Here is a 20,538-nt window from a genome sequence, read left to right as displayed (position 1 = left end):
CGCCCGCGCCCTCCCGGGCCCGCAGCCCCGGCCCCCGTCGCTGCAGCCTCGGCCCCGCCGTCCGGGGGAACCCCACCGGGCACGCGCTTGCAAAGAACCTCTGCGCCCCCGGGATCTGAAACTGAAACTTTTCATCTCGGACGCAGTCTTCAAAGGAGAAAACGGACCAAGGGGCGCGGGGCTCCCCCGCGAAAGACCCGGGGTTCCCAACCTGGGGTTTCCTGCCTTAGGGGTTTTCTGTTGTTGTTGTTAACCACTGTCTGGTTTTCTGGTTTCTCCAGCGCCGAGGATTTCGTATGATGCAACATTTTGGCTGCTCCCCCCCTGCGTGTTGCCGCCCCGGGAAAGATTGCCCTTTTGTTGGGAAAGAAAAATTTGTTGAGAGAACGAATTCATTCCCTCGCTTTGGACCCCAGCGGGACCGATCCCCCTTCCTCCCCACGTCCTTCCCGCCCCCTTTCGCTTTTATATCCCGGAATTAGCTTATCTGCTTCCAAATCCTATTCGTGGCCCCTTCCTATTTTTCTTTAGTGTTTTTCGGTGTAGGGAAGGAAACAGCTGGATCCAGCTGCTTTCCCTAAAACGTTTTCTTTGAGGTTCTCTCAGCCACTTAACTTTTAGCAGCCAGGCTGCTTTAGAGCAGGGCAACACTGGAAGAGTTACCAGGGGATCCAGTACTTTTCTATTTTCTTTCCTGAGTTTTTGGTTTAGAGAAGGGAAGAACTGAAGGGCGCATTTTAAGAAATGGCGAGGAGAAAGTGGATCACTGTTTACCTTAGGATTTTCTTTCGATTCTCAGTTTGAGAAACATTTTGCTCCCCCAAATGGGAAGAGCTGAAGGGTGTGTAGAACTTCCAGAGTGGCAGTTAAGTCTCAGCTACTCTGAGTGACAGTACTTTGAGGTGAAGAGAATGTGGGAAGGAACCCGAAATGAGAGGGAGGAAGAGAGGGGAGTGGAAAGCTGTGTGGACAGGGAAAAGGGTGGGTCAGAGATCAGGGGAAAATAAGTTAAAGAGGTTAGAATTGGAAGGAATTTCCTTACTCTAAAAAAAGTATATGCTATAACCCAAAATAATGGTGAAACTTTATGAGCATTTTTATTTATTTATTTTGTTTTTTTTGGGGGTCTGGTCGTGGGGCCTGAACTCTGGGCCTCGGTGCTGTCCCTCAGCTCTTCAGCTCAAGGCTAGCGCTCTACCACTTGAGCCACAGCGCCACTTCCGGCTTTTTTTTTCCTGCTTATGTGGTGCTGAGGAATCGAACCCAGGGCCTCAAGCATGCAAGGCAAGCACTCTACCACTGAGCCACCTTCCCAGCCCTTTATGAGCATTTTTAAACTTAGGATAATATCAGGATGCCTTCTCAGTATTCTGGCTCACACAGTAAACACTTGCCTAGCATGCAATATGTGCTAGGTTCAGGCCTCAGGACTGGGAGAAAAATGAGAACGATTTGGAAGTGGGCAATGTCTTAATCCCAGCTACTCTGGGGGTAGAGGCGGGACTATTTCAGATTTAGAGATAGATCTTATCTCAAAGACAAAATGAAGAGCTTGAGGGATTTGGCCCAAATTGTAGAGCTCCAGTCTAGTAGGTCTGGGACCCCACATTCAAACTCTAGTATCCCAAAGAAAAAAAATAAGTTAACTAAAATAAAAGAAAGAGGCAGGAGAAATATAGGTCAGTAGTGGAGTGCTTGCCTAGCCTAGATGAAGCACTAGGTTCAGTTCCCATTAACACCCATTCAAACACCACACAGGACACACAGGACACACAGGACACACAGGACACACACGACACACACACACACACACACACACACACACGACACACACACACACGATTCCTGTTGAACTTCTGGTGAGTTAATCTCTCCTTTAGAAGGACTTGGGTGTGGTCACTTTCCTGAAGTTGAGTCACTTGCATACCCCTTCTTTCTCAGTTTTCCATATCTTTGTTGTGAACCACCTGGAGTCATCGTTGCTTGCATGAGCTATAAGTCTGTCTTTTGTGAAGGTCCTGAGGATTGAACTCAGGGCCTTGCCACTGAGCCTTTGTACTCAAGGCTAGCTAGCACTCTTAGCATTGGAGCCACAGCTCCACTTCCAGCTTTTTTGGTGATTAATTGCAGAGAAGAATCTCATGGACTTTGCTGTGGGGCTGGTTTCAAATCTACTGGTATCCTTAGATCTCAGTGTCCTGAGTAGCTAAGATTACAGGCCTGAGCCACCAGCCCCCATCAGAAGTTTTCAGTATGGGTTTGGACACAGAGCTAGAGTCATAGTTTTGTGCTTATATGCTAAGTTATTCTGAGCTATTGGTTTTCCTTATTAGAGCCTTTTTTTGTTGTTGTTGTTGGTGTGGGGCTTGAACTCTGAGCCTGGGCACTGTCCCTAAGCTCTTCAGCTCAAGGCTAGTGCTGAACCATTTGAGCCACAGTGCCACTTCCAGTTTTCTGGTAGTTTATTGGAGAAAAGAGTCTCACAGACTTCCCTGCCTGGGCTGGGTTTGAACTGTGATCCTCAGATCTCAGCCTCCTGAGTAGCTAGGATTACAGATGTGAGCCACAGTTTGCCCACCTAAAGCCTTATTTTTATTTGTGAAATGAAAAGCAAAATGCTAGCCTGGGATTCAACATAGACCAATTTTTCACTGACAAAGACTAGTGTTAGTTGGGTGAATAAAAAGACAACTAAAACATACTCTTGATTTCTTCTCAAAACCTATGTAGAAATGCAAATAAGAGAAAATACCCTTGTAAATACAGTAAATTTGAAAATAATCGGGCTGTGGTGTCCAGAGTGCTATGCTAAATTGTCTTAATTATTTTTTTTCGTGGGGGCTTGAACTCTGGACCTGGGCGCTGTCCCTCAGCTCTTCAGCTCAAGGCTAGTGCTCTCCCACTTGAGCCACAGCACTTCCGGTTTTTTCTGCTTATGTGGTGCTGAGGAATCGAACCCAGGGCCTCATGCAAGGCAAGCACTCTACCACTGAGCCACCTTCCCAGACCTTGTCTTAATTATTCTGTCAAGAAGTATTTGAGTTTATAGCAGAGAACTTTTTTTTTTTTAAAGCAGGAATAAGAACACACACAATTTACCACATGCATCCACACAATTTATTACATGCTTAAGTCATAGGAGTATTAGCCTCAGTGCCAGCAAAATTTATTTACATTGAAGCACAGTGTATGTGTAGGAATTCTTTGTGCATTTCTTTTCCCTATTATTTAGCACCAAGATTTAGAACCAAGGTTGCAGTTTGTGTAGAGGTAAATATTAACTGATTGATGACCCACAAAATAAGAGACATTGAGAAGAGTCTAGATTCCATTGGCTTGTGAGGGCCCAGCTTCTGTTGACACTGCTGCCTCTCGGTGCATACTGGGAGCTTTAATATGACATGAGGGTATTTCTCATCTCCATTTAGGAAATAATCCCTTTGTAGTGTTTAGTTTTATGAGTTGGGACTTAAATTTGATATATTACTATAAGCTGGAGCATGGCTGCAGTAGCCACCAAGCTACTGGGATCCAGGTGCTAATTGTAAATTCGTTAATTTGGTGGAGGATGACATCAGTAATTTTTCTTTTGTTATTTAGAAGAGATTTCTCTTGTGCATGGACTTTTGAGCTAGACTCCTGGCTTTTCCTAATATGTCAGTCAAGATCCTTAGGTTCTCAGTGGTGGTTTCTGTCTCAATAATATTGGGATAAAGTAATAATAATAGCTATTTTATATGGTTGCTGAGCGATTAACTGGTAATCTGTGTATACTCACTAGTATCTAAACTGCTGTAACACTTAATGCTCTGCACCCAAACAGTGTTTCAGACAACATGTAATTTTTTATTTTTTTATTCTATTTTTTTGTTGATCATGGGGCTTGAACTCTGGGCTTGTGGGCTGTCCCTGTGCTCTTCAGCTCAAGGCAAGCACTCTACTGCTTGAGCCACAGCGCCACTTTCGGTTTTCTGGTTGTTTATTGGAGATAGGAGTCTCACGGACTTTCTTGCCTGGACTGGCTTTGAACCTCGATCCTTAGATCTCGGCCTCCTGAGTAGTTAGGATTACAGGCATGAGGCACCGGTGCCCAGTGCAAATTTTTTTTTCTTTCTCACCTTGCAGTCTAGGAGGGTGTTCTAGATCTCTGTTCGTGATCAAGGCTCTTTCATCTTATTTTTTCACTAAACATCTCTCTCACCAGAGCATTGTCCTTTTTTGTTTGTGTATGTATGTATACACATGCACAAATACATATGTGCATGTGGGTGAGGAGTGTTGGCTTCGTCCCTTAGCTTTTTCACTCAAGGCTGATACTCTACCACTTGAGTCACAGCTCCATTTCCAGCTTTGGTCAGCTTTTATGGTGAAGTCTACTGCTCTACCAATTTGAGCCACACCACTTCTGGTTTTTAGGTGTTTATTTGGAAATAAGATTCTTACAGAGTACATGCCCAGGCTGTCTTTGAACCATGATCCTCAGATCACAGCCTCCTGAATAGCTAAGATTACACGTGTGAGTCATCATTTCCTCAACCTGCCCTCTTCTGACTAGTCACAGCTGGTGAGACTATAATGAAAGCACATTTTTTTTTTTTTTTGGTGGGGGAGAGGGGTTGTTGGGCTTGAATTCAGGGCCTGGGTGCTTTCCCTAAGGTTTTTCACTCGAAGCAAGTGAGTGCTCTATTATTGTGAGCCACAGTTCCACTTCTAGTTTTTCTGGTGGTTAATTGGAGATTAGAGTCTCACAGACTTTCTTACCTGTGCTAGCTTCAAACTGTGATCCTCAGATCTCAGCCTTCTGAGTTAGCTAGTTTTACAGGCGTGAGCCACTATGGCCTGGACGAGGCACATCTTAAGTGGCCCAGCCTGGAAGTTCTGTCTGTTACTTCCTGTCACACTGTTTCATCTAATTCTGAGAGGCTAGGAAGTTATCTAACTACCATTGAACAACCTTGTGTAAAGCTTTAAGAAAGCTTGACTTGCAGTAAATACCTGCTTTTGCTTTTGCCTGTGCTGTTCCCAAAGACATAATAATACCCCTTTTTTTTCCTTTTGTGAGTTTTAGGGCTTGAATTCAGGGTCCTGTTTGACTTTTTTACTCACAGCTGGTGTTCTACTAGTTGATTCACACATCCAGTTCCTGCTTTTTGCTCGTTAATTTGAGATAAGAGTCTCAGATTTGTCTGCCTGGGCTAGTTTCAAAGCTCACTTCTCAGATCTTAGCCCTCTGAGTAGCTAGGGCTATAAGCATAAGCCACCAGTGCTTGGCACAATGCTACTTTTAGACAAGTTGATGACTTTGATTCTAAGAGAAAAAGGCCAAGAGATGAGGCTTTTGAGTGTGGGTGGCTGAACTGGAGAGTAGTGAGTGGAGAGGACTTGGAACCTGGCTGCCACTAGGAGCGGGCTTGGAAGGGGAAGGGTACATGCAGAAGTGCCTGGAGGCCTGAGAGGGGTGGATTTGCTGCCCTTCTTCCTGTTTCCTAGCTCAGTAGAGCTTCAGTGTTCTGGTAGCTTCTGAATAGAGACTTGGTAATTCTATAAAAGGGAAATGTGTTCCACACAGGAGGGACGTGGGATTAGGTATGAGTACAGCATTTGATCAAGTAGGGGAGTGAGCTGAGATGGGATTTTTCACTTTAGAGGCTCACAGAGAATGAAAAAGGAATTTCTGGAGGGAAATAACATTAGGTCAGGATTACAAATCATCCAAGTGTGATTTAACAGAAATCCAAATTTGATTTAGAGCTTGAGTTGGTAAATTTCCTTGGAACTTTGAATCCTGTCGTCTTTTTTTTGAGACTTGGCTTTGGCTTTTATCCTTTGGTGCCAGGACCGCCAAGGTATGAGGAATATCAATTAGTAGCCTGGTTTGGTTTTGGTCTTTTTTCCTTATTTAAACTATAAAACTAGTAGACTGAATTAGACTAATTATTAATGTATGAAGGTGACAACCTAATGTAGATAAATAAATGCCTATTTGAAAATTGTTTCAAAGATAGACTTAGGAGTACCTTATATTTGTGTAATTTTAAAAGTTAGCATATATTAATTGTACAGGGGTTTCATTGTGATACTGTAATGTACTTTGATTACATTAACCCCCACCTCTTTCTCGCCCTACTTCCTTCCCCCTTTTTCCATGCCTGCTTCTTTAGGAAAATTGAAGATTTATTAGGTCGTTGTTATAAGGTGAGGACTGCAGGCAGCTAGGCAGCGGGCATAGACCAGTGACTCACTGGAGAAGCAGGGCTCTCTGAGGGGGCAGCAGGGTATTGAAAGAGTTCAGGAGATAGGAAAGAAGAAGAATCAAATGTTTATTAGGACACCATTAAAGAAGGTGGTGGACAGACTAATAGGGAAATGTCCCTAACTATGTCTTTATAACAGTTTTTTTTTTCCTTTTCTTTTTCTTTTTTTTTTTGGCACAGCTGAGGACTGAACTCAGGGCCTTGTAATTGCCAAGCAAGTGCTCTTCCAGTGAGCTAAATCCCCAACCCCAATATAACAGTTTCTTTTTTTTTTCCCCTGTTGAGGGGCTTGAACTCTGGGCTTGGGTGCTGTCCGTATGCTCTTCAGTTCAAGGCGAGAGCTCTACCGCTTGAGCCACAGCGCCACTTGCGGTTTTCTAGTGGTTTATTGGAGATGAGTCTCACGGACTTCCCTTCCCCGGGCTGGCTTTGAACTGAGGTCCTCAGATCTCAGCCTCCTCAGTAGCTAGGATTACAAGCCGGAGCCACCAGCGCCTGGCATAACAGTTTCTTGCTTTTTTTTGGCAGGTCAAGGGCCCTGAACTCTGGGCTTGGGTGCTATCTCACCTCTTCAGCTCAAGGCTAGTGCTCTACCACTCGAGCCATAGCGCCACTTCTGGCTTTTTCTGCTTATGTGGTGCTGAGGAATTGAACCCAGGGCCTCATGCATTTGAGGCAAGCACTCTACCATTGAGCCAACTTCCCAGCCCCAGTTTCTTTCTTTCTTTTTTTTTTGTGTTGGTCGTGGGGCTTGAACTCTGGGCCTGGGTGCTGTCCCTGTGCTCTTCAGCTCAAAGCAAGCACTCTACCGCTTGAGTCACAGCACCACTTCCCCAGCCCCAGTTTCTTAAACTCTATTTTAAGATAGTTTTAAAGGTTTTGTTCTGTTTTCATACATGCATATAAAATATTGGGTCATTAATTGTTTTTTGCTTTTTTTTGGGTACGGTCATGGGGCCTGAACTCTGGGCCTGGGCGTTGTCCCTCAGCTCTTCAGCTCAAGGCTAGCACTCTACCACTTGAGCCACAGCGCCACTTCTGGTTTTTTTCTTTTTGCTTATATGGTGCTGAGGAATCGAACCCAGGGCCTCTGGCATGCAAGGCAAGCGCTCTACCACTGAGCCACCTTCCCAGCCCTTGTTTTTGTTTTTTGAGACTTGGCTTTTATCTCTCAGTGGCTAATATTTGGTATGGCCCCTGAAAGGTAGAGTAACAATGTAAGAACTAGGGCCAGGTGTTCACCTCAGAGTTAGCATGTATTTTGTACTTCTAGGTTATTTTTCTTTTTTTACCTTGAAACTGAAATACAATGTTCCTAACTGTAAGCTTGGAGTGTAAGTTTCTCTTCCTTTTATTTTTTTTTTAATACAATTAATATTTTCAGCTTCACATGTACAAAGATTCATTCCTATGAAAAGGACTTAGTTCTCATGATTTGAGTTGTAAAAATGTCAATCATCTGTTATAAGCAAGTATTGAATTTTACCACTGTGCAACATTAGCCATTTACTTGTATGTGTGTGGGAAGAATAAAAGAATCTGAACAAACACTGGAGAACACAAAACTATGCAATTAGATGGACATTAATTAAGGCAATTACCTTAGAGGATTTGTTGTTATGGGAATGTTTTTCTCCATTAAAATCGGGTTATTTATGTGGAGGTATATTACTAGAGTGAATGGTCATTAAGAACTAAAGAGGAGTCCAATTAGGTTATTGTGCCACTTAGGGAGAGCTGGAGGAGTGGGAGTGGGAGTTTGAGGCCAGACTAAATGGGCTAATTGGGAAAAAGAAAAGGTGGTTAGATTTCAGAAATTAAATTTTGACCTTGAACAAAAACATACTCTAAAGATTCAATTGACAAAGCTCAGGCCCAGAGTTCAAGCCCCATGACTGACTAAAAAAAAAAAGATTCAATTGAAACTTTTCAAAGTTGTAAGCCTGTGAGGAGTGTGTAGTTTTATATTACAAGCTATTTTGCGCAAAGCTAGTGCTTCACCACTTTGAGCCACAGTTCCACCTCCATTTTTGAGTAGTTAAGTGGAGATTAGAGTATCATGGGGATTTGTCTGTTCAGTCTGGCTTTGAATGGTGATTCTCAGCCACCTGAGTAGCTAGGATTACAGATGTGAGCACCAGTGCCTGGTGTCCAGTAACCTTTTTTGGGGGTGGGTGGGGGTGGGTGGTAGGGCTTGAACTCTGGGCCTGGGTGCTGTCCCTGTGCTCGCTAGCTCAAGGCGGGCGCTCTACTGCTTGAGCCACAGTGCTACTTCCGTTTTTCTGGTGATTTATTGGAGATCAGAGTCTCATGGACTTTCCTGTCCGGGCTGGCTTTAAACCATGATCCTCAGATCTCAACCTCCTAAGTAGCTAGGATTATAGGCATGCCTGTCTTATCCAGTAACTTTTTTTTTTTTGGCCATTCGTGGGGCCTGAACTCTGGACCTGGGCGCTGTCCCTCAGCTCTTCAGCTCAAGGGCTAGCACTCTACCACTTGAGCCACAGTGCCATTTCTGGCTTTTCTGCTAATGTGGTGCTGAGGAATTGAACCCAGGGCCTCATGCTTGCAAGGCAAGTGCTCTACCACTTAGCCACATTCCCAGCCCCTTGTCCAGTAACTTTTGAGATAAGGTTCTCAAACTTTTCTGCCCCAGATGGTTTCAAACCTTCCACTTAATCCTGCTCTCAACCTCTTGAATAGCTAGGATTATAGGTTGAGCCACTAGCACCCTACTGGGAACAAGGTTCTATCTTATAAAATCTCCTAACACCCAGAACTGCTCCAAGAGTAGATGTTGCTTCAAGTAGTTTGAAGGTAGGTGCTTAACGTTCTTTTGGAGAGATGTGTTCTAAAAATTCAAGTGGTTTTTCAGAATTGATTTCTCTGATCCATAGTTATGTAAGATGTGCATATGGAAGTAAGGTGTGCCTATTTCATGGTTGGAGGTATAAGATACAATCTTTGCCTAGGAGCAGTTGTATGTGGTATTATAGGGATCTTAATAGGAGCTCATGGAATACTTTCCATGTTCTAAGTGCTGACAAGATAAGGAATAAGACAGGGCCCTTGTCTCCTGGGAGCTTGCAAGAGAGCTTCACAGATGGTAAGTCAGTGAGCCCTGGCTGATGACACTGGTCAGGTGTTCAGTGCTGACTTTCTGTTTATGAAGTCAATGACTTTAATTTGCTTTTCAGAAAATCCCAGTTGGATTAATTTAAGAAATAATTTATATATGGCAGTCTTAATGAGATAAGTGACTTAGAGATGAGTCCAATACTTAGTTGCATTTTATATTCTTTTTTTTTTTTTTTTTTGGGTCCAGTCGTGGGGCCTGCACTCTGGGCTTGGGCGCTGTCTCTCAGTTCTTCAGCTCAAAGCTAGCACTCTACCACTTGAGCCACAGTGCTACTTCCGGCTTTTTCTTTTTGCTTATGTGGTGCTGAGGAATTGAACCCAGGGCCTCATGCATGCAAGGCAAGCGCTCTACCACTGAGCCACCGTCCCAGCCCCTTAGTTGCATTTTAACAAATGAAAGGCAGGAGTTTATTATTAATTGTTAAGGAAAACAATTTTTTTTTGTGTGTGCTAGGGCTTGAACTCAGGGCCTTGCTCTGTTTCTTGGCCTTTTTGCTTAAGTATGACACCTTGTTACTTCTTTTTTTTTTTTTTGGTTGGTTGTGAGGCCTGAACTCTGGGTCTGGGCACTGTCCCTCAGCTCTTCAGCTCAAGCTAGCCCTCTACCATGAGAGCCACTTCCAGTTTTCTGAGTGCTTTATTTGAGATAAGAGTCTCCTGGACGTTCCTGCCTGGGCTGACTTTGAACCGTGATCTTCAGATCTCAGCCTCCTGATAGGATTACAGGTGTGAGCCTTCGGCACTCGGCTACTTTTTTTTTCTGTTTAATTGGATCTGTCTGCTCAGGTTGGCTTTGAACCTTGATACTCAGATCTCAGCCACTGGTGCCAGGCCTCAGCTGTTTTTGAGGAACTGGACATTTTGGCAATCCCATGGAGAATAGCAAGTAGGCCAAGGCTGAGGCAGGAAGATTATAGAGTCTTTTAGTGACTCGAGGTAGGAGATGATTTGGAAGTGGTAGGGAGGTGATGGAGGTAGACATGGGAGGTGGAGACAGCAGGAAGCTGTTGGAGGAGATGTGTGTAAGAGGTATGTGAGAAATGACTCAGGTTTCTAATTAGAGTCACTGGTGAAGAGATGGCCTTTTATGGAGATGGAAGAAGAGCTGGAAATGGTGAGATGGCTGGGATGACAAAGTAGATAATCTATTAGATATGTCCAGAAAGAAGCTCAGCTAAAGTAGAAATATTTGCAATTTGAAGACATACAGTATTTATGGTGTTCTTAAAATCTATCAGTTTATTGGGTGGATGGAGTCAAGAGCAAGAAAATGCCTCGGGCTAAGTTTTGGGGAGCTGTCAATATCTTGGACATGTCACATCTAGAGAACCAAGGGAAGTTGTGACAGAGCAGCTCGGGTTGGGAAGAAAGGAAAAACTCCAGGTACTTAAGAAGCTTGGAAAGGCTCTCAAGAGGAAGAGGAGGAGCTATGTGTCAAGTAGAATGTCTCTTGGTCTGAATAGCTTGAAGCCATTGGTCTAACCTTCGTAGGGTGTTGGAGGAGAGCTGGTAGTGGGGAAGCCACAGGAGATGTGGGAGGTTAGATAGGAAGGAGATTGGGTGTAAAGCCAACTTTGAGACACTGGGTTATGTGGAAGAGACAGGTAGATAGCTCAGAGGAGGAGATACATGTCAGGGAAAACTTTTATTTATTTATTTTTGTCAGTCTGGGCCTGGGTGCTATCCCTCAGCTCTTCAGCTCAAGGCTAGCACTCTACCACTTGAGCCATAGCACCACTTCCAGCTTTTTCTGCTCATGTGGTGCTGAGGAATCGAACCCAGGGCCTCATGCATGCAAGGCAAGCACTCTACCACTGAGCCACCTTCCCAGCCTCTCATTTTATTTTTATTAACTATGTTAGTTATAATGGAAGGGATTTCATTGTTATATTTCCACATGTTTCAAGGGCAACCTTTTTTTGGCCAGTTCTGGGCTTGAAGTTGGGGATTGGGTACTGTCCCTGAGCTTCTTTTGCTCAAGGCTAGTCCTCTACCACTTGAGCCATAGCACTACTTCCTCTGGCGTTTTCTGTTTATGTGGTACTGAGGAATCAAACCCAAGGCTTTATGCATGGTAGGCAAGCACTCTACCACTAAACCACATTCCCAGGACTCAAGGGAAAGCTTTCTAACAAAATGTCTGAACTATCAGAGCTGTTTGAAGGTTGATGTATTAGAGAAAGATGAAATGAATAAGATTTAAGAGGGATAAGGTTTATGGGATCTTTGTTATATGAATTTGTAGGTCTTGAACTCTGGGACTGGGTGCTGTCTCTGTTCTTCAGCTCAAGGCAAGTGCTCTACCGCTTGAGCCACAGCACAACTTCGAGTTTTCTAGTGGTTTATTGGAGATAAGAGTCTCATGGACTTTCCTCCCAGGCTGACTTTGAACCATGATCCTCAGATTGCAGCCTCCTGATGGCTAGTCCTGTGTTTTTTATCCTGGTTTTACTCTTTACTGAGTGCCTTAGTTTATGTTCATTGAAGTTGTAGTGTTTACTTTTTGGCTTTGGTAAAGATTAAGTGTTAATATGGGGGCTGGGAAGGTGACTCAGTGGTAGAGTGCTTGCCTTGCATGCATGAGGCTTGATTCCTCAGCACCACATAAGCAGAAAAAGCTGGAAGTAGTGCTGTAGCTCAAGTGGTAGAGCACTAGCCTTGAGCTGAAGAGCTGAGGGACAGTGTGCCCAGGCCCAGAGTTCAGGCACCATGACTGGCAAAAAAAAAAAAGCATTAATATGAAAAAAGTACTTAGGGCCTGACACATAGTAAACCTAGTTTGTTTCTGTATTCTGCCATTGGGTGTTAAGCAGTCCCAGTAAATAACAATACTGGGATTTGGGGTAAGATCTTAATTATTCCACAGTGCCAGAGGCAGGATGTTTATTTTTTTATTTATTGCCAGTTCTGGGGATCAAACCCAGGACCTTAACATGTACCTGGCAAGCTCTCTTACTTACCAAGTGATGCCCCAGCTCCTCTAGGTTAAATTTAAAAGGCAGTGTAGAGTTTCCATAACTTAACCTTTTTGCATTTTTGGGGACCTTATTGACTAATTTATTTTTGGGTCCCTTGTGGGGCTTGTACTCAGCCTGGGCACTGTCTTTCAGCTCGAGGCTAGCGCTCTGCCATTTGAGCCACAGCACTACTTCCAGTGGTTTATTGGAGATAAGTGTCTCTTGGACTTACCTATCCGGGCTGGCTTTGAACCATGATCCTCAGAGCTCAGAGTAGTTAGGACTACAGGCATGAGCCACTGGCGCCTATATTGATTAATATTTTATAAAGTACGTTAGAAGGGTTTATTTCTTTTTATTTAATAAGTTTTTTATTGTGAAAATACTGTACAGAGGGGTTACAGTTACATGAGCAAGGTAATGAGTACATTTCTTTTCAAGCACTGTTGCCTCCTTTTGTTTTTCCCCTACAGAAGGGTTTATTTCTAAACACAATAAAGGGACTTGATTTGAACATTACAGGTTTTGATTTTATAATTTTTTTGTTTGTTTGGTTGTGGGGCTTGAACTCTGGGCCTGGGCTCTGTCCCTGAGCTCTTTAGTTCAAGGCTAGTGCTCTACCACTTGAGCCACAGCACTACTTCTGGTTTTCTGGTGGTTAATTGGAGATAAGAGTCTTATAGACTGTTCTCGACCGGCTGGCTTTGAACCGTGATCCTTATATCTCAGCCTCCTGAGTAGGTAGGATTGCAGGCATGAGCCACTGGTGCCCAGCTTTGATTTTAAAATTATCTCATAATTGATAGAAATGTCAAAGTGGCACAAGTATAATAAAAATCACATCCTAATTTGTTGATTTTTAAAAAATGAGTTCTGGGGCTGGGAAGGTGGCTCAGTGGTAGAGCGCTTGCCATGCATGCATGAGGCCCTGGGTTTGATTCCTCAGCACCACATAAGCAAAATAAATAAATAAATAAATAAAAAATGAGTTCTCTTTCCTTTCATTTTCAAACCTTCCCCCCTCAGAAAGGAGGCTGCTTGTATTGTTGATGTGAGAAAAAAAAAAAAAAGCAAGGAAGTTTCTTTTCTTTTCTTTTTTTTTGGAAGTTTCTTTTTATGGAGAGAGGAAATGGCCGTTAGTTCAGGACTTCATCCATATTAGGTATAAACTAAATATAGCTGTGTAGTCCAGGAGTGAAGTCACATCTATGAAGTTTCTTAGGCAGAGCTAATGAGATCAACCAGTACTTTGGAGTCAGTCCTTTCCCGTCCCTACTTTTGGCTCATGTAAAAGGCTACCAAACTGCTAAGTCTTATGATCTCCTTGCCTTTGCCCCTTAAAAAAAAAAAATCAAGCTAGGGTGTTGGTGGCTGGACCTGGAATCCTAGCTATTCAGGAGGCTGAGAATTGAGGATCTCCTGGGCAGGACAGTCCATGAGACTTTTTTTTTTTCTTGGGTCCGGTCGTGGGGCCTGAACTCTGGGCTTGGGCGCTGTCCCTCAGCTCTTCAGCTCAAGGTAGTGCTCTACCACTTGAGCCACAGCGCCACTTCCGGCTTTTTTCTTTTTGCTTACATGGTGCTGAGGAATCGAACCCAGGGCCTCAGGCATGCAAGGCAAGCACTCTACCACTGAGCCACTTCCCAGCCTCATCTCTTATCTCCAGTTAACCACCAGAAAACCAGAAGTGGAGCTGTGGCTCAAAGTGGTAGAGGGCTAGCCACAAGCAAAAGAAGCTCAGGGACAGCGGCTAGAGTTCAAGCCCCAGGACTGGCAGAAAAAAAAAGCAAAAAAAAAAAAAAAGCTCAAGGACAGCAGGTATAAGCCCATGAGTTCAAGCCCTCAGACTGGTACCAAAACAAAGAAACAACAACAAAAAGCCATTTACAAAGATCTGTTTTTTTTTTTTTTTTTTTCTGGAGAACCCAAAGTCTCTGCCCTGTTCCTAAGCTTTTTTGCTCAAGGCTAGATCTCTACCACTTTGAGCCACAGCTCCACTTCTGGTTTTCTCATTGTTAATTGGAATTTAAAGTCTCACAGACTTTCCTGCCCAGTCTGGCTTTGAACCGTGATCCTTAGATAGCAGCCTCCTGAGTAGCTAGGATTACAAGCGTCAGCCACTGCTACCCAGCTACAAGGAATTTTTAAGTGATCAACATTTCTTAATTCTGTCATTTTCCTATCATCAGCATTTTTTTTTTTTTGGTGGGGGGGCCTGAGCTCTGGGCCTGGGTGCTGTCCCTCAGCTCTTCAGCTCAAGGTAGTGCTCTACTGCTTGAGCCACAGTGCCACTTGCGGCTTTTTTTGCTTATGTGATGCTGAGGAATCAAAGCCAAGGCCTCATGCATGCAAGGCAAGCACTCTACCACTGAGCCACCTTCCCAGCCCTATCACCAGCATTTTAAGCTGGTTTTACCCTTTAGCTTTTGTTGAAGCGAAGCTGGTCTCCTCTTTTTTTGGGGGGGGGTCCGGTTGTGGGGCCTGATCTTTGGGCCTGGACACTGTCCCTCAGCTCTTCAGCTCAAGGCTAGTCCTCTACCACTTGAGCCACAGTGCCACTTCTGGCTTTTTTCTTTTTTCTTATGTGGTGCTGAGGAATCGAACCTAGGGCCTAAGGCATGCAAGGCAAGCGCTCTACCACTGAGCCACCTTCCCAGCCCCTGGTTTCCTCTTATAAGTACATTCTACTTAGTATTGTTCTCGGTTATTCAGTTTTTAAAATTTATTCTTACAATTTTTTAAAAACATTATCCTTATTTGTGAATCCTGGTCCCATACAGCTGAAGCAGTGGTTTTATTTTGTTTGTTTGTTTGTTTGTTTTGCCAGTCCTGGGGCTTCAACTTAGGGCCTGGACACTGTCCCTGAGCTTCTTTCCCTCTGGCTAGCCCTCTTCCACTTGAACCACAGCGCCCTTTCCAGCTTTTTCTGTGTATGTAGTTCTGAGGAATTGAACCCAGGGCTTCATGCTAGGCAAGCACTCTACCACTAAGCCACATTCCCAGCCTGGTTATTCAGTTTTTAACCATTAAATGAGATCCTTATGTGGCCATGGGTAATAGGGTTTCTTCTGATCTGGTTAGAGAGATTCTAGTAGAACAGAATGGTAGGATGAATCTCTTGTCTCTGGTCAGGTTACATGTTCTCAAATAAGGACTTTAAAGCATTTTTCTTCAGGATGACTGCCCAGCTTTTGGGGTCTGTCTTAGAGCCCTTTGTAGCCCTGCCTAGACGTTCAGCCACTTGGGACTTGGTTACCCTTCAGAAGGGAAGAACCATGTGTTTATAGCCTGTCTTAGAAATAGTTTGGAATACAACTGTGTAAGAGATTTAACTTAGCATCTTCCAAGGCTTTAACTGTCATTTTATGAAACCAAATGTCCTCCAAAAGGCTCAGGGCAGATCACTCTGAGTGCTCTGGGTCTTCTCCTGTGTCTGGAGATTAGTGTATTTTCACAGCTGCTGCTTATCCTTCCTATTCTCCTGTTTCCTGGGGATTCCAAGAGTTCGAGCCTCAGTGTATTGCCTTCATCTTTTTTGCTCCCACTTACCATAAACTTTGATCTACAGAAGGCTAATCTAACAAACACCTATTAGCATTTTGAGGCAAGTTGGCATGCCTAGTATAGGATGGAAGCACGTAATAGATATTAAGTCTGGTTCTGATGTATTACCTCATAGTAAAACGCCAGAGATAAAGATAGGATTCCTTTTTGAATTTGAGACATATAATTTGGGGTTGACTAGCTGCTCATCTGGTCTAAAGTTAATAACATATTGGTGAAGAGTATTAGGATCTTAACATTACATAACTAGAAGGCAGGTTCAGCTTCCTTTCAGTGTTAGCTCCCTTCTTCTAGCATCTGCTTCCTAGGTAGGACCTTCCGGTGGCTGACTTTATATAGAAATTGTCTGTTTTGATTTGTTTATTTATTTATTTTTTGGGTCTGGTCTTGGGGCCTGAACTCTGGGCCTGGGCGCTGTCCCTCAGCTCTTCAGCTCAAGGCTAGCTCTACCACTTTAGCCACAGTGCCACTTCTGGCTTTTTTCTTTTTGCTTATGTGGTGTTGAGGAATTGAACCCAGGGCCGCATGCATGCAAGGCAAGCACTCTACCACTGACCCACCTTCCCAGCCCTTGTCTCTGTTTTGAGAGACAGAGGATTGATCCATGTGAACAGCTTGGCCATACCAGAAACCTCAAATTAATTTAAAATTTTTACATTAGATTTGATTTGTACATATTAGATTTGTAGAAAAACTGCAAAAATAGCAGAGAACATCCTCAAATTGATTTTAAATGAAAACGAATTGAAAATAGGCCAATGCTTCGTTGACTTCTTAGACTACTGAATTTAACTGCCAACTCATGTGGCATTCTGAATATAAATTCAATAATAATGCAGCCTTGGCCTCAGGAGCTACCGGGTATGTAAAAGCGTCTTTGTGTTCCTTCTGAATGGCTTTAGTCATTATTCTTTTAAACCTAGCTCTCTCTCTGTATATGTATTTGCTATTTTTTTCCTTTGCTAAATAACTTAATCCTGTTGATACAGAACATTTCCTTTAATTTTTTATTCTATAGTTCAGTAAACCAGGTAAGCTTGTTGGAATTTGAAATAAGAATAAGTAATTTCTTTCTTTTTTTTTTTTTTTTTGTCGGTCATGGGGCTTGAACTCTGGGCCTGGGTGCTGTCCCACAGCTCTTCAGCTCAAGGCTAGTGCTCTACCACTTTGAATGAACACTGACTTTCCTTCCTGGGCTGCTTTGAACCTTGATCTTCAGATCTTAGTCTCCTCTGAGTAGCTAGGGTTACAGGCAAGAGCCACTGGTGCCTGGTTATATGCTGGCAATATTTTAAGAGGTTCCCATGTACGTATTCACTATTCATAATAACGCTTGTGAGGTAGGTGTTCCTCCTCACCTTACGTATAAGGGAATTGAGACCCAGAGAAGTTGGCCATTATCACACAGGTGGTGAAGTAAGTAGAACTGACAAAACAGTCCCTCTGCATAGCCTTGCTGTTAAACATTGCACTAAATACTTTTTTCTCCATTGCAGGTTCTTGGTAAACATTTGTTAAACGAGGGCCTGAACTATTCCCTCTGTGGGCATAAAGTTTGCCCTTTAATTTGGTTGGGAGAGTCTTATCTGATCAGGCCCTGTAATCCCAGCTCTATGCTCACAGCCGTAGTCACAGACTCCACGCTGCTGGGTGGAGAGATCATCTATGACCATCAGATCTAAAGTAGGAGAGGTGCTCCCAGGCCCTTTCTCTGAGTATTGGTTCCCTCAACTTCTGGCACTTTTTATCTATTTCATAGAAATCTAAGATCCACCAAGTTAGATGCTACCTTCCTTACCTCTGCTTGCTTCTCCAACGTGTCCCACTGTGCTTGGGAGATGGTAGCCCTCAGTAAATAATTGTTAAGTTGTGAGCAAATCTTGTGGTTCTAGGGAAGGAAGTGTTTTGGGAAAGCCCCATATGCAGAACTTGAGTGGCAAGCACTATCCACATCACAGGAACCTTAGTGTAAATGGCAGCTTGAGGAAAACAATTATAAACAAATCAGAGCCCTGGAGGACCATTGCTTCTCGTTTACTTAGAAAAGTTTTCTTTTTTCATTCCTTATCATGTCTTGCCGTCTACCTCTGAGCTACATCCCTTTTAAGCCTATTAGAGACTGTTTTGGTTTCAGCTAGAGTGAACTAGAAAGGTTTCTTGGGTGTGGGACTTGATCTGAAAGGCAGATGTGGTAGTGGATATTGCAGGTGGAGTGTAATGTAATTTTAGGCACAGAAGTTTCCAGGTTTATCCCCCTCTGAGTACGTAGAAAGGGAGGTGGTGTGGAGTAGTACTGTGGGTCACCAAGTACACTGTAGGGGCTGTATGCCATGGCTCATACACCTGAGGCCTCAGCTAGTCCAGAGCACAGATGTGGGACCATTGTGATTCAGCTGAGACAGGCTAAAAGAATAGCTAAAAGCATAAAGAGCTAGGGCTGTGTAGGTCAAGTGGTAGATCTCATGCCTACCTAGTTAAGTATGAGGCTCTGAGCTCAAACCTCAGTACAGCTGACTGAATGACTGAATGAACAGAACTTTATAGGGAAATTGTTCTAGGAGAGAAGGGAAAACTTTGCAAGACTCAGCTTTAAAGATTCTCGTGCTGGTGACAAGAATTTTTCTTTTGAAAACTAAGCTATTGGGGCTGGGAAGGTGGCTCAGTGGTAGAGTGCTTGCCTTGCATGCATGAGGCACCACATAAGCAGAAAAAGCTGGAAGTGGGGCTGACTCTCAAGTGGTAGAGTGCTGCACCCAGGCCCAGAGTTCAGGCCCCACAACCTACCCCCCAAAACAAAACTTAGGTTATCAGCTGCATTAGGTAGTAAAATCATAATCTGATAAATTACCAAGTTAACAGAAGCATAACTTCTCACACTACTGGGATGTGAATCATTTCCTCCAACTCAACAGATTTAACCATGAATAATGGTGGGTGGAAGAGAATAAAATAAAGTAAAAATAGAATAGTGTCTGGTGGCTCACACCTATAATCCTAGCTACTCAGGAGGCTGAGATCAGAGGATCACAGTTCAAAGCCAGCCCAAGCAGGAAAGTCTGTGAGACACTTTATCTCCAATTAACCACCAGAAAACCGAAAGTGGCACTGTGGCTCAAGTGGTAGGGCCCTCCCCTTGAGCTGAAGAGCTGAGGGACAGTGCCCAGGCCCTGAGTTCAAGCCCAGCAACAGGAAGACACATACACACTAAAGTAAAATAAACCACACACACTCACAAACACACACACACACTAAAGTAAAATAAATAAACCTGACCATGGCATTTAGCTAAAGCAATGGCTGAATAGTGTATTTTGGTTATTTTTCCAACAACATAATAACCTTAAATCTGTATGACGTTACTAACTGTAGATTTTTGGAGTTATTTCAGAGAAGAATGAGGAGGGTAGATTAGATCAGGAAGCTTGTGGTTTGAGACCAGTGCCAGCATGGTGGCATGTGACTGATCTCAGCTGTGTGAGAGGCCATAGGTCAGGGGATCATAGTCCAAGGCCAGCCTCAGGCAAAACACAAGACCTCATCCAGAAAAAAGGCAACTAGAGGCAAAAAACTTCTCAACCAACAAACAAAAAGAACAGAAAATCTGATTATACCTTCAGTTGATCCTCTACTTGTTGATGAATAAAATGAAAGGATATTTAAAAAAAAAGTGTTTGAATCTCTCTCAACTCACAGTGGTAGGTAAAGCATGGCTGGCAAGTGTACCAGTATAATCTGAGCCACCCCCGCAGAGGAGGAGCTGCTCGCTGTTCTCACTGGAGACTGACTGCACTTCCGCAATTCACTGAAACATCGTGATTTGTTGGCGGATATTTATGACACTTGAGAAAATGAGAAGCAAGTGTTTTACCTGTCACAGAGTTGGATTATATTTTGAGTTTTTTTTGTTTTTTTTTTTTGGGTTCAGTCATGGGGCCTGAACTCTAGGCCTGGGCGCTGTCCCTCAGCTTTTCAGCTCAAGGCTAGCGCTCTACCACTTGAGCCACAGCACCACTTCCGGCTTTTTTCTGTTTGCTTATGTGGTGCTGAGGAATCGAACCCAGGGCCTCATGCATGCAAGGCAAGCCCTCTACCACTGAGCCACCTTCCCAGCCCATATATTTTGAGTTTTGATATTTTCTGTTTTTTTTTTTTTTTGGTTGGTCGTGGGGCTTGAACTCTGGGCTTGGGCGCTGCCCCTGCGCTCTTCAGCTCAAGGCAAGCGCTCTACCCCTTGAGCCACAGCACCACTTCTGGCTTTTCTAGTAGTTTATTGGAGATAAGAGTCTCACGGACTTTCCTGCCCGGGCTGGCTTTGAACTGCGATCTTCAGATCTCAGCCTCCTGAGTAAGCTAGGATTACAGGCGTGAGCCACTGGTGCCCGGCTGAGTTTTGATATTTTCGAATTGAAATGTCCATGTGGATTTTAAAAATTTCAAACTAAGCATTGTAGTCTAAAGATAATAGCAAGATAGGAGCCATGTGTTCTCTTGTTCCTCACTGGGTTGAGTGTAGGCACTCACACTATTGGTACATGAACATAAAAAACAAGTGTAAAATATTTACTGTTAAGAGACTGAGGACTGGGGATGTAGCTTAATGGTAGAGTTCTTTTTTTGCGGGGGGG

The 20,538-nt window shown here is 43.6% G+C and overlaps 1 protein-coding gene across 1 annotated transcript in view; it reads left to right on the top strand.

The window, feature by feature from the left end:
* The window catches only part of Clic4 (chloride intracellular channel 4), a 58,755-nt gene that overhangs the window by 410 nt on the left and 37,807 nt on the right, over nt 1-20,538 (top strand). The gene's annotated exons all lie outside the window — the stretch shown is intronic.

This window comes from Dipodomys ordii, unplaced genomic scaffold (genome assembly GCF_000151885.1).
Source record: "Dipodomys ordii isolate 6190 unplaced genomic scaffold, Dord_2.0 Scaffold6, whole genome shotgun sequence".
NCBI lineage: Eukaryota > Metazoa > Chordata > Mammalia > Rodentia > Heteromyidae > Dipodomys > Dipodomys ordii.
Note: the sequence above shows the minus strand (reverse complement) of the source record. Positions and strands in the feature narration are given on the sequence as shown.